Raw genomic sequence first — 15,540 nt, 5'->3', positions numbered from 1 at the left:
CTTCATGCAAAGGCAGGTTGAATAATGTTTACTGTATATCGAATTGCCATCTAAGGAGGATACCAGATCATCAGTGATTACCAGGCTGAGTATGGACCCCCACCATCCAAGCCTGTAAAGGCATTTATGGTGCTTGTAGATAACAATACTTAACTTTATGTTTCCTCATTGTAGCATACATATTCTATTTTGTTGTTGTACTCTACAACCCTTTCACAGCCACACATAAAAAACATAAATAAAGTATTAACGATGAGATTTCTATTTTTAACCATTTCAGTCAACAGTACAATAAGTGAGACTCCAATGTAATTGTGCACTTTAAGAATCAATTATCATATTTCTTGTTATAAATAGGTGTATACAGCATGTCTGACATCTGGCAACATATGCTGGATGTTTCTTATTGGGAATGATCACACAGGTGGACTGATCTGGATTGGAACCCAGGTCCCCCACTGTGAGGGTGACGCGCTAACCACTGAGCCACCTAAAATGTACTACAAAGTGGACAGCTTTCGGCGCTGGTAGAACGGGCTCTTGCCGCCATGTGCCGGACAAACACGGATACACAACGGAGGGAGATAATTAAGTGACACCAGGCATAAATTATTGTTTTTATTTTATTTTAAGGCATTAATAAATTATTTTCTTATAATTTTCTGTCTTTATTTTGTGTTTCCTCACGTCTTCCATAAAAAATCGGGACACTGTTGTGTGAGCAACGTGGAACGAATTGGAGAATTTACATATAAAGTACACCTCTACTTACGAAATTTTCCATTTACGAAAAAAGTATTGGAACCAATTAATTTCGTAAGTAGAGGTACGACTGTGTATATGTATATATAAATACTATATACTATACTAAAGTATAAAGTTTCTTTAAATGTGCTCTGCTTTTAATTTCCATGCTCAAAACAAGCCCAGACAATAAAATAATCCTCTAAGGAGAGACTTAAGTTTCCTCCTCTTTTTATTTCATGAAACCTCTTACAGCAATTATTAGTAAATCACACATGCAAATGGAACATTAAATCCTAGCTGATCTAAACACCCCCTAAAGCAGATTGTATTTATTAAAACTGCAATTAATCTTCACCCAATATTGTGTCATATTTTCCAAGGATAAATTACCTGTTAGTCGACAAATTGCATATGGTGGAAAGGTAAGATGATTAGTTATACAGTAAATGACAATGAAACAGCAAAATGTACAAGGGAATGACCTGCCATAAGCAAACAAAAACAATTCTGTCCCGAGATTCCTACTTGGGAAGAATCAATGATAACAAGCATTGCCTACCGATTTAGTTTTCCTGAGGAGTGTCCCAAAATAAGAGCCGTAGTCCTGTTTGGTTGTCCTACATTCCTGACCAAGTTACTTTTTTATAATCCAATTTTCTTTTCTATAAACAGCAAACAACGTATATATGTGAGAGAGTCTGTCACTTACTGCAACTGTACCTCACATCTCAACAAGGTCATTCCTCTATTTTGGAAGTGAAAGAGGTCAAAGGACACACATGCCAAAGGCCTACGTTTGCGTGTGTTGAGGTGGGTGTGACGACGTTTAAATACTATGACAGGCATGCAGCTTTAAGCTTCAGGGAAATATTTCACTGCAAGTGTCTGTGCGACTATGGTGTCTGCAACTGTCCTGATTCTTAGGGTAACTAATAGTTTTCCTTCACTTCCTTAAGCATCCATTTGACTGATGAGCACTGTAAAGCCATGCATGTAATTGTCTTTTCTGGATAAACGGGTTTAGTCTCAGTAATTTTCTTTTTCCTCTTTATGTCATTTGTATGCAGATGCAGAATAATAATGATCTTGTGCAACTGTAGAACATTGCCTAGTTTTCACACTAGGAGTGTCAGTGGAACTGCTTTTATCTTTCCATGATGCCATTCCATAAATGGAAATCCTTAAGCACATTAGAAAAGGGTACACACATTCATTTCCTGCATTTGATAAAAATGTATGTCAAAAACAATACAAATGTCTATTAAAAGTACAATAGTTTTTTTTGCTTATTACCTGCATATATATATATATATATATATATATATATATATATATATATATATATATATATATATATATATATATATATATATATATATATATATATATATATATATATATATATATATATATATATATATATATATATATATATATATATATAAATATATATATATATATATATATATATATATATATATATATATATATATATATATATATATATATATATATATATTTATGATTTTTCCCATTCATTTAAAAAGTATAAAAATACTACTGATCGATTGATCTGTAAGAACAACATTTGCTGACACATTATTTGAATGCTTATGACAATGCCTCATAATGATAAAATTCCACATCACATTTAAGCCGCCTGGGGATGTAGTGGTTCACTCACCTGACGTCGGCACCGGCCTGATTCTCGCTGGTGGTTATCTGTTTCTCAAAGTACCCTGTGACTGACCGGCGACCAATCTAGGGTGTAGTCACCTGGGATAGGCTCCAGTGACCCCCACAACCCTTATGAGGAAGCGGAAAATGGATGAATGGATGGGTGAATGGATGGTCGGTCATACGAATGAAGCGCATCACACACATCTAGAGAGAAAGGAAAAACAGTTTCAGGTTTGGTCCATAACTTTGTCACATTATTTTTGTATTTGACCTACTATGAGTTTGATTTCTCAGCCATTGCATACCTACCATATTCTGAATAAACTAAAATATATTTCAGGCTACTGAGTGGTTAGCACATCAGCCACACAGCGGGGGACCTGGGTTCAAATCCAGGTCTGTCTACCTGTGTAGAGTTTGCATGTTCTGCGTGGGTTTTCCGGTTTCCTCCCACATTCCAAAAACATGCATGGTAGGCTGATTAGACACTCTAAATTGCCCCTAGGAAAGGGTGTGAGCGTGAATGGTTTTCCGCCTGCTTTTGCTCTGCGATCAGCTGGCCACCAATTCAGGGTGTCCCCGGCATCTGGCCCAAAGTCAGCTGGGATCGGCTCCAGCACCCCCTGCGACCCCATTGAGGATAAAGTGCATCAGAAAATGAAAGAATATAAGCGGGGTGTATGTATTCATATTGTTTAAAGTCAAATTAAAATTGTTGGATTGTGCAAAAGTCAACAGTATTGTAAACAACCATGGCAAATTTGAACAAATATAAAAAAATAATGAGAACACGAAATAATGTTTGTCCTGTCAATTCTGGGATTTTGTAGGCGTGTCCCTGCTATCTGTTCATCAAACTCTCGACGCTAGTTAGCATTGATGCTAATGCGTTTCACAACTATGCATGTTTCAACCATCAGAGCCAATCTTCAATTCTGAAGAAAGCAGCGTGTTTCTGGGTGATTGTAGCATAACGGTACAGTATTTCAGCTTTTTAAAACGATCAGTATACATAATTATCTGCGTTCGTAGTTTGTGTGAGGACTCTACAAATGAGAGCTTCACATTCAAGCAAGAATGACAATGTACTGAACGCAGTGTGGTCTTTAGGTCACCTACCTTTCGCCTTGGGATGTGGCTATAAAATGAATAAAAAAATAAATAAAAGAAATACAAGCAGGTAACTAGGTGGGTAAGTATGCAGTTTCCATGGTGAAAATTTGTAGGTATTTAACTGATGCAACTCTTGTCTCGTGTGGTATGATAATGCCCCCTAGTGACATCTCAAAATGGCCTGGCCCACAAAAAAATGGGCAAAAAGGTTGACACCCATTCACAGTCTTCCCATTTAACGCATTTTCTGGACCGCTTAATCCTCACTAGGGTCGCGGGGGGTGCTGGAGCCTATCCCAGCGAACATCCTGAATTGGTGGCTAGCCAATCAGAGTGCACAAGGAGACAAACAACCATTCACGCTCACACTCATACCTAGGGGCAATTTAGAGTCCAATCAGCCTACCATCCATCTCTTTGGAATGTGGGAGGAAACCAGAGTACCTGGAGAAAACCCACACAAGCACTGGGAGAATATGGAAACTAAATACAGGTGGACCGACCTGGATTTGAACCCAGATCCCCCACTGTGAGGCCAAGGGGTTAACTACTCATCCACATTAGCTAAGACTGAGTCATATCTTCTATGAGGCTTGTGCATTTGAAAATGACATTTACTTTGATTTCAAATCAAATGATTAGTTATGGTGCAAACCCTAGCTCTACCATTAAAATTCTAAATATTGACTGCCTTGAATGCAGACCAAGTGTGCTTCCTGGAATTTTGTGAAAGCATTCAGGAGGCAAGTTCATCAAGATTTTTTGCTTCTATGTATTCATATTTACACAAGCTGACTTCAGGAAAAAAGGGCACTACTACACCCTATACTGGTGACCAGTTAGATGCAGATTACACAGAGAGAAAGACCATATCATACCACATCTTTCTGCTTGGATAAAATAAAGACATCAAGTGTTCTTTCAGTTCTTTTAGGAATACAGTCAGTCCACCAATGAATTGAATGTCTGGAAATCTCCAACTGGGAAAATACAGACCATCTGCATTATATCTGAGGAAAGATATCAAAAAGAAGAGCTGCACTGGGTTTTGAGGACTGACTGCATAATGTCGACTAGTACAATCAAGTGTCTGATATCAAATCTTTAATGTGTTGTGCAAATTGATGACAAGATAACAGCAAGCTGATGGATGCTTAATGGAGACTGACTTGGAACGCGTGCTGACTAATAAGTGCGGTTGAGCCCAGGAGCTCCCAATCATTAATTTGACTCGAGAGGATGTTGAATGTGCGGATGGAAAAAAGACTTGCATAATCCCCATTCAGTGGTGCTCATTAGAATAATGGTGCTTTAGGGAAGAATTGAAATTAAAATGTTAAATGACTATATAAATGTGCATTTTGGAAGCGTCAGAGGAGTTTATTTTGGTCAATGCTCTGCTAATTTGAAAATGTCTTTAAATTTCCTGTTAAAGCTTTGTCATGAATGCCTGGTGTACAGTCAGTTAAAATACATCCATATCATAAAACAAAGCCTTAACGTAAGTGTAGATGATTGCATAACCCATGTGTTTGCAAGTTAAGTTGGAAATATTGCAACAGATGTTCACCTTTAAACAGGTACATTGTAAATTATGCCTACAATTACAACATGGCATTTTTCAACACAAGCTAATATAGTACATGTTGCTTTTAATCGCAAGAGATCGTTCTATCATCGACAAGAGGAAAGAGAAAGCATTCATTAGGAAGAGACTAGTATTGATCATCAATAGAGGTCTGAACCTCGACCTGGTTATAAATTAATTTTATTGAACACGAGTGCAAGATAAGTACACACACACACACATGTATGTATATATATATATATATATATATATATATATATATATATATATATATATATATATATATATATATATATATATATATATATATATATATATATATATATATATATATATATATATATATATATATATATATATATATATATATATATATATATATATATATATATATATATATATATATATATATATATATATATATATATATATATATATATATATATATATATATATATATATATATATATATATATATATATATATATATACACATACATACACATACATACATACATACATATACACACATACATACATATACACACATACATACATATACGCACATACATACATATACACATATACACATACATACATATACACACATACATACATATACACATACATATACACACATACATACATATACACATACATACATATACACATACATACATATACACATACATACATATACACACATACATACATATACACACACATACATACATATACACATACATATACACACACATACATATACACACATACATACATATACACATACATACATATACACATACATATACACACACATACATATACACACATACATACATATACACATACATACATATACACACATACATACATATACACACATACATACATATACACACACATATATGCACACACACAAAATTGTTCAAAAAACGTAGTGTGTATAACCATCTCTGGAAAAAGTGAAGAGAAGATCAGGCAGGCAGCCACTGATGCATAAAGAGATGGAATTTTCTTTGACAAAATCTGCCCAGTAAAATTCATGAAGCAGTTGACGTGTGTTCTTGGGTCAATAGATTTGTTAATGACATGGAGATGTAAAGACAAGCTAATATTGTTATATTTCTCCCTCTGTGCTGCGAGTTGAAACTGTCAATGCATGTAAAGTGAATGTTTTCTCTATTTTTGTGTCAAAATGCAGTGTGTTATGTTTAGTTTGTTGTTGTTTGTGTTAGTTGGTGCTATAGAGAAGCTTAGTTTCATTTGTTTGGGTCCACGCTGCTGGCAGACAGTGCCGCGGGGGAGTTTGAACAGCGAATGGACATGGCATCATGCCATTAAACTGATCCCAGCGGTGCGATTTCCTGTGGTGAAATGACAGTTAGCAGTTGGAAAGGTGGTGGAGTACAAAAATGTGAAGTCTGCATGTGTCTGAACGAGGTAATTGTCATCTTCCTGAAAAGGGCAGCTAAAGACACCTAGGTAGTTGTTCTGTAGCAGCGTATATTAAATAGAAGACAAAAAAGGAAAGAAATCAATTATTCATTCATTTTCTGTACCCCAAAAGGGTCGCAGGGAGTGCTGGAGCCTATCCCAGGTGACACCCCTGTTTTGGCGGCCAGCCAATCGCAGGGCAGAAGGAGACAGACAAGCATTCACTCTCATACCTACAAGCAATATAGAGTATTCAATCAGCTGACATGCATGCTTTTTGGTATGTGGGAGGAAACCGGAATACCCGGATAAAACCTATGCAAGCCTGGGGAGAACATACAAACTCCCCACAGTGAACCTAGGATTGGACCCTTGATCCCAGAACTGCAACTTGCGAACCACTCATCCACCAGAAATCAATTATGTTCATAAAAAATTGGAATTCGGATTCTGGTTGGTTTTAGTTATTACAATTTAGCAGGGGGCTTGAGTTCTATTCTTTTAGACCAGCATTTGCCAGCTTGTGGCTTTCAAGCTGCAACACGTTTCTTCGGTTTATTTAGCAGATAGCCCAACCCCTACTGAGTAAATAATCAGCATAGAAAACATTGTCATGACCACTTTCATTAAGGGCTCATCGTTTCCATGGACCCAGTCCACGCCTGGTAGGTCTAGTGGTTATGGTCCGACAACAAATTCCATCTTTTGCAAATTATTACATTCTAATGTTTGCTGACATGAAATGAAAATTGAAATGAGAGTTAATTTATGAGGCAGTACACAGTTTTCAATGCTGAAAATGGCCAGCCTGTAGCATGAGTTCTGTACAAATGTGGTAAAGGTACACAGAAAATCCCATCCTTACTTTGTCTCTACATAACTCTCTTGCCTCCACCGTCTCTCATGAAACGAAAGATAAAATATTTATAGGTAATGAATATTTAGGTGATAGTACATTTGTATCATCATCAGCGACACTTTTACTCTTTAAATATTCATACGTGCTTACATAAAGGGTGCAAACACACCACCTACATGTTGTGAATGTTGTAAACTACACTTGTCTGTCTCTGTGGGACAGATTCTCAGCCTTGTTAAAAGTGTAAGTCAAACAAGAATGGCACCCAGTTGGGCAGACTTTTGGTTAAAAACAAAGCATAATGGGAAAGTAAAATAGATTTAAAAAATAAAGAAGTACTTGTAAAAAAAAAGAAATGAACAAACAAGGACATAACTGATTGAAAATGGTAACAAAAGATGCATCTTTCTTCCAACATTACTATTAGTCGTCTTGGATAAGATGTGAAAGGACTAGAAAATGATATATGCCTTTGACATGAAAAAACTGATTAATAGAACTTTTGTATTTAAAAAAAATAGCTTAAAGAAGAGTGTTTGCCTTGTAGTAACAGTAAATCTCCTTTGCAAGTGCTGGTTTAACGTGCCAATTAATGTAGATTGCTACTGTTGTGAAGCTGGTATAATGAACGTCCTGCATATCAATCAGTCATTAACTTTACTTGTCTTTAGTCAAAGCACCTCATCAGATCACTAGCACCTTTTGCAAAAGATTAGTAAGAAATGAACACAAGAGGTGGCAAAACAGGGCTGTCTGAACAAGAAAAAAGAAGACAGGCACCAGCTGGTGGCAAACCAGCTTGGAAGAGAGCAGCAATATCATAGAAGACTCCAGAAAAAAATGCAATTGGGAAAAACAATGATCGTTGTGCAAAACTGATATTGAAGGCCGTATTGCTCAGTTACCTAGAAATGGGAAGGTGAATTGAATCCAATAATTTCTTGGCTGATAGTTCCTCAGTTGTCGTTCAATTCTCATCAAGGAAGGTGCTATTGGCCAAATGGTACTATCTCATGAGTTTATGCAGTGAACGCAGTGGTGTGCCGTCAGGGCCTTCAAAGCCTTCTCTGTTGGTCTAAAAAATAAATATCTGAAACACAGACTGATGTTAATTATATTTGTCCATGAATACTTATTAAACAATTCCAAATTGGTTGTTAGCTTCCTTTCATTGCTTTTCCCACTTGTTGCACTGCTTCCAGATGTTTGTTTTCATATTGAAGCATTTAACCAATCACATGTCAGCCATTATATGTTGCCAGGGTCAGAAATCTGCCTCAAGGCCTTCACAATCAGTTCTGCAGGCTCTGCTACATTAAACAAGCGTCGATGAGACTGTTGCTTTAACCAATCAGAATCAGATTCTGGACATCATTAAGAAAGGTTGGACAAGCCTGTCACAACCGGGAACGAACATTTTCAGCACTAAATCCGTTAAAAATGAGTTTTGGTGAGTAAAATATGGCTATTATTGATTATTTGTAATGTGTCGCAGCGGTAGCTGCAGTAGAGGTTTTATAGCCATAAAATATTTTTTGCTGAAGGCGTCACTAGAAAATGCACGGACCTCCACTGAGTGAACGTAATGAAAGATTGCTCACAAAAGCTTAAGCAATTCAGTAGTTGAGCAAAAACATGTATAATACTCAAAAAAAAAGAAGGACATTTAAACTAAATTTGCAGTTTGCAATATATCAAGTCGTTGAGCCCCGGGCTGGGGATCAGTGTGCCTGACCTTATCACAAGTCCTGCACTAGACATCTGAAGTCACCAATTATTTTCACCCAGCTACCTAAGTCAGACAGAATTCTCCCATGTTGCCAGATCATCTCATTTGGCTTTCAGTTGGTTGGCTTCTCATTTTCTTCTCTTGTCTATTGTTTGCCTGCCTTATCATGACCCTTTTGTTCTCATCCCTGGACCTCATCCTTGTCTGTCTACGCATCTTCTTTCTTTGCTCTGGCTTTTGGACTCCATGGCTTCTGAAACCTACACCTGTCTGATCATTCTGTACATCTCATCTTTTGTACCTTTGCCCCAGCTCCCTACAGTTCTGACCCCTCGCTCAGCCACCCTTTGCTGTCCAGGATCATACACTGAGACTTCAATTTTACCATGCCTTGTCTGCATTGTCAGTCCTAATCCACAATTTGAGTAACTATTATGCCACACCAAAGGACTTGAAAGGTTAATTATACTAAAATAGATTATTATACTAATTAAATTATTCTTTTTAGACTCCTCAACACTGGCTTCTCATTTATTTTAACTTATGGTGCTGTGTTATCTTGATTTCCGGACCCTCAGTAAAAGCTGTGGCATAATATAAGCCCTGATGTAGCTCTTGAGACACAATACCAACAGAGCTAAAGGCTCTTTAAGTAAGATACTAAGCACCCAAATTACTGCCAGGGTGACCCACTGTTGCAAAGAATAAGAGCCTCATTTTCTGTGAACTTGAAGGACTCATCATTTAAATTGTCAGCTTCAAAAGTGTGTTAAAGTGAAGATGAGGCACGTCACTGGTGGCTATTCAACTGTTAACGACTCACTTGTGTGAAGATGCCTTTTGGTTTGCAGGTATTGAAGCAGAAATTGCAAGTAGTCCCCACACACAAGTGTGTTTAATTGTAAAATGCAACCAAAAAAGATGCTCAATCAATACATTTCACAAATAGCAAAAGAGCACTGCGGTGAAGGGGTATTGTTGGGATGGAGTGGGTCCATACCAATTTCGAGTTAAAAACACTAGACTGTGACATTTTTTCAATAACACCACAAGAGGAAGACGCTGAATAGCCATTGAGCGCAAATGGTCATTATGAACTTCACCACATTTGTCCCCTTTTAAAGGGTAAGCTCAAGCCTCAGTCTGGTTTGTGCACATTATAATAGTGTGTCATTGTGACCAAATGTCGAACTACGTATGTATCATTGTTAAGTTTTAGCTGATATATTCACCATTTGTTTGGTTTGTTTTGTATTTGTGCAAATAAAGAACAACATCAGAGTTAGTCTGTAGTGTCATTATAGCTTAAGAAGAATTCAGTAATTATGGAAAAGGGTTGAGTGGCCTATGTGGTAGTTAGTGACAAAATAAATTCAAATTCAATATAATGGATCCTTCTTGTACCATGAAACATTAAAATGCAGTATGCAATATAAGGTACACTGGCTCATTAGTCTTCCCTGAAAGCCTTTCAAAAGCAGTCTGGCTAATGAGCTAATGTCCCCAGAAACGGGATGCGCAAGATCGGCAATAGGAAAAAAAAGGAAGAAAACACAAATAGAAACCCAAAGAGCCCGAACACGCATAATGTACATGCTTGTGTTGATTTTACTGCACTGATTTGAGTTGTATTGTGCTGTGAAAAAATCATAGAAAAATAACGATTGGAGACTTTGTAAAGCAAGGTAGAAGAGAACTGAGTGTAATGTAGGTTTACCTGTTCAAAGCATGGCTGATGAATATTTTATGATATCATAAAGTAGGTTATATGCTCTCTGTCTACCAATAGATTCGATAAAGATTTCATTTCAGGACTTAATAATTTATTGCGCTATTAACTATGCGGTTGAAATGTGTGTCAGAGGGCTCAGGGGATCAAATGGAGTGCATGCAAGTCTGCAAGAACAAACAACAATGACCACAAACAGAATGGATAGAAATGTTTTTTCAGTAAATAATTACTACATGGAGAAAAGAAAACAAGAAACTTTTGAATATCTGAGTACAAGTCCAGAAATGCCATAACAGGTATAGCGAACAAAAAGTAACGATCAGACACATCATAATTCATCTCTTTGCCTCCTAAAATGAGTGATTTAATCCTGTAGTTGGAGAAAATGTGTTTTTTTTTCTTCTGGCTGTCTGCAAACCAATCTGCAAAGTGAGCAAATCAGGTGACGGAGTCTCGCTTTGCAAAACTGGGTTAAATATCGGGACGCTCCCTTCTTGCAGATCTTGCAAACATTTGCACTTTTCCTTCATCACTCTCTTGCTAAATGGGACAGGCTACATTCCCATATCAAGTGAAAATGAATTCTTGGGAAAAATACTGTGCCTCTTACAATACATGATATGTGATTTGAAATCTTTTTTTTAATGGCTTAGGGTAGGCGTCTGCAAATCGGTCTCAGTAGTCGCTGTGGTTTCTGGGTTTTTATTCCACCCAAGCCAGCACTTACAATTTAACCAATGAGGTTTTTGCTACAATGTCATGCACCTGAATGCAACCAAATGATTACACTTCTAAAACATCAGATTGGTGAAAATCGGCTTGTTTGGTTGGAATGAAATGTTGCACCCGCTGCAGTCCTTTGTGGAATAGTTTGGACCCCCCTGATTACAGTGGTACCTTTACATATGAGCACCTCTACATACGAGCAGCTTGAGATACGAGAAAAATTTCGAGATGCGAGAAAGCCAGGTGACTACGACATCAGAGGCTGTTTATCATTGTAGCGCACCGTCTTTTTTGCCACATCTCTTTCGTGTATAACAGATATCTACGAGCACTGGGCGGTGCTTGCATTTCCCCATGTTTTTTCCCTGCTAATCAATGCATAATACAAAGTGAACAACATTGGATCCAAAGCAAACAGGTGGAATTTAGAGTTTTGCAAAGAACAGGCGAATGTTGACAATCAACATTAAGCGCGAAATAATTGTAAAATATGAGAGTGGGGTACGTGTCACAGAGCTTGCTCATTGTCATGGATGATATCGTGGTGTCCCTTGGAAATTCCTTGGGGCTGTAGGTTAACGAGGCAGATGTGAATGATCTAATTGCCAAGCACTACGAAGAACTGATGACACAGGATTTAATCGAGCTCTAGGAGATTGAACATTTGGAGGTGTTGCGGGAACTCCGTAGCGAAGAGGGGGGTCGCCTGGCTACAAAGGATATCAAAGACATGCTAGCGAAGTGGCAAGAGTTTTCTGATTCTGTAGAAAAGAGGCACCCTTTTAAAAACTCCCGCTGAACATCCGGGTGGAGTCAACCCGGAGAACAAAAGTTAAAAAAAATAAAACTAAATTAGAATTCAGTTTTGTGTAAAGTTACATTAAACGTATGTTTGAGTGTGTATGTGTGTCGGCTTTCTCCCACTACCAAAGAACATGCATGATAGGCTGATTGATCGCTGTAAATCAACAAAGGATGTAGCGTGAGCATGGTTGGTTGTTTCTCTCAATGTGTCTTGCGATTGGCTCGCCACTAATTCAGTTCTTTGCGACATCTAGCCACCCCGCGAACATTGTGTGGATAAGCGGAACAAAAAATGAATTAATGAAATACATTTTTTACTTGATAATGTTCTACATATATATGGTCTATAAGTATTTTAGTGTATGCACTGACCAGCCAGGGCACCTTATCCTGTGTTCTTATAATTCCCAAAATAGGGATAAAAAACATCTGACCTTCTTTAATCATTGAGAAGTAAACACAGTTGTGACCCTACATTTGTAGATGGTCTGACAAAGGAGCAAAGGATTCTCCAATAGATAAGATGTCAGATTTTATATCAAACAACAGTATAATCTTGTGCTTATTATCTTGTATGACATGTTCTAGAGAAAATGTTAGTAGCCATTACACCACTGATGATAACATTAGATTTTTTTGATAGCCACACAAAACTATGATTCAAAATGCCGCCATGAATTGTATATACACAAGGACACAAGTGACATACATAGCTGCACATAAACTCATTTGTTTAAATGAGAAATCAATAATAGGGCATCTAATATGTTAGATTTTACTACATGTAATCAACATGATGGAGTCCCTCTACACATGTATTGGTGTTCACTAGCTTAGTTCGTATAAAACTAACTCAGATCTGCCGATGTGTACTTCAAGAAGGGTATTATGAAAATCTTTAAAGCTTTATGACATTTCATTCCTCCAAATATTGTACAGATTATCACTCATGGATGAGTGTTTAGAATGTTGGCCTCACAGTTCTGAGATCAAGGGTTTGATCCCACCTTCTTGTATGGAGGTTGCATGTTCTTCCCTGGGCTTATGTGGGTTTACTCCGAGTAATCTGGTGTCCTACCGCATTAAAAAAAAACATGCAGCATAGGCATGTAAAATACTCTAAATTGGCCCTAGCTATAACTGTGAAGATAAAATGTTTGTCCATCTCCTTGTGCCCTGCAATTGGCTGGCCACCAAATGAGGATGTCTCCCAGCCAGTGCCCAAAATCAGTTGGGATAGACTCCAGCACCCCCGCAATCCTTGTGAAAATAAGATGTACAGGAAATTAAACTGAATATCACTCACATCCTTTAAGCTCAACAATTGCCGGGGTGCTAGAACAGGCAGTAGACAGGGTAAATTTTGAATTGGGGGCATAAATAAATTTAAATAAATCATGAAAGATTGTACTAACTAAAAAACTAGAGGTTTTTATAGAGCCCAATTTTAATTAATTGAGAAGAATCTTGTTTAATGCATAATAAGCAAAAAAACATTCAAAAACAATGTGGTTGAACATGAATTAGGAACAAACTAGTGATACCTCACCAACCTCATCTTTCTCTTCTAAGAAAACTGTTTAAAAAATCTCATCTTTAAAAATGTAGTCAGCAGTGACATTAATGTCCAGCTATTAATGTTAGCTATCAATAATTGACACAGATTAGAGACATGAACAAATTTACAAATTAGTTTACGTAACATTAGTTGTTCAGCAATTTATAGTGAATGCCTTTTAACGTTAACTGTCTGGAAATGACAGGTGGTGAGAGAGCATTTATACTTAGAGGAGCTTGGGACCTCAGTTAGCCATTAATCTCCCAAACGATAAGGTTGGCATTGGGGTTGGGCGTCGTCACTCGTTAGCCATTTTACGTTAGGGCCATCAAATAAAAATAACATCAGAATCAATGTTGTGTGTTCTTTAAGACAGATATGGATTGCTCAATTAAGCGCAAAAAGAGCAGGCTCAGAGATATCAACTGTCAGTTTTCACATTAAAGAATATAGTGAGGCCCGGAGTATCAGGCCAAGAACAAATAACAGATAAACAAAGGTGAACAAATGGAGAGAAAACCCTCGTCAGTGCCTAATACATGCATGTGAGCAAATTTTTGACAACTGGAGACTTCAGCAAGGAGACAAAAACGCCCTGCACAGAATCCTGGTGATATCAGTGCTTTTGTACAAGACTGGGAAGCTGACGAAACGAGAGGAGAACATTCTGGATGAATTCCAACCCAAGTGTGTGAGAAGGTTATTCAATTTTGCGCTGGTAGCAACGGAGATTCAACAAGACGAACCTGGAAGAAACCAAGGAAATCAGCAAGGGACCCAGAAGAAAGAACTGAGTCAAGACCAAAGGACGACTGTACAGTAGCCATGGATTGGAGCCCAGAAGGACTGCAAGAAAAGAGGTCAATCAAATATAAGCTGGCAAAAGATAGTGGAAGTAGAGTGGGCCGTTGTTGGCTGGAGCTCTTGGGGCTCATGACGCCATGCACCAATGGCAAATTGATGACCTATAACAAATTATTTATAAAAACCTTGAAAATGTATGATTGTTTGTGAGAATGGTTCTTAGTATCTTTGTATGCCCTAAGACTGACACGTAACAAATCTGGGGTGTAGTCTGCCTTTTACCCCAAAGCCTACTGGGATCGACTCCAGCCTAACCAGGATAAGCGATGTTGAAATTGAATGAATGAATCTGAAAAACAATTAGAAGTACCTAAACTTTATCAACTATATAGTGGATCGATCAATGGTGCAAAAACAATGTTTTTCTTCCTAGTTTAATGGCATTGCCGCTGTTCATTGCAAGTGAACACGGACGGAACAGATATCAGCACACTTAGGGAAATAAATGATACCTTTAGGACTTTCTATTAAGATGTTTACTCTGTAGGGCTCAGGAGGAATGTACTAAAATATTCTGGAAGAATTCTAACGCAATTGTCCAGGCTCAAGGCCATGAATAAATTACAGGTAATTAGAGGAAATGTCAAATTTCTTCTCTGTGAGGCTATAAGAATAGTTCCCTGCTCACATGAAATTATCCTGAGCTGAGATAATTATCAATGGATGTTGAGTAGGGATCCCTGTGTGTAGAGAAATTTGAAAC

General features: G+C 37.5%; 1 protein-coding gene across 3 annotated transcripts in view; it reads right to left on the bottom strand.

Moving 5' to 3' along the window:
* Nucleotides 1-2,595, bottom strand: part of LOC144203487 (neural cell adhesion molecule L1-like protein) — a 55,538-nt gene extending 52,943 nt beyond the window's left edge. For all 3 annotated transcript variants that reach the window (XM_077726960.1, XM_077726978.1, XM_077726987.1), the window contains exon 1: nucleotides 2,432-2,595. The gene's annotated coding sequence lies outside the window, so the exon portion shown is untranslated. The remainder of the gene's footprint in view (nucleotides 1-2,431) is intronic.
* Nucleotides 2,596-15,540: the final 12,945 nt, after the last annotated feature.

Source organism: Stigmatopora nigra, chromosome 1, assembly GCF_051989575.1.
Source record: "Stigmatopora nigra isolate UIUO_SnigA chromosome 1, RoL_Snig_1.1, whole genome shotgun sequence".
In the NCBI taxonomy this organism is placed as follows: Eukaryota; Metazoa; Chordata; class Actinopteri; order Syngnathiformes; family Syngnathidae; genus Stigmatopora; species Stigmatopora nigra.
This window is presented reverse-complemented; position numbering and strand designations above follow the sequence as displayed.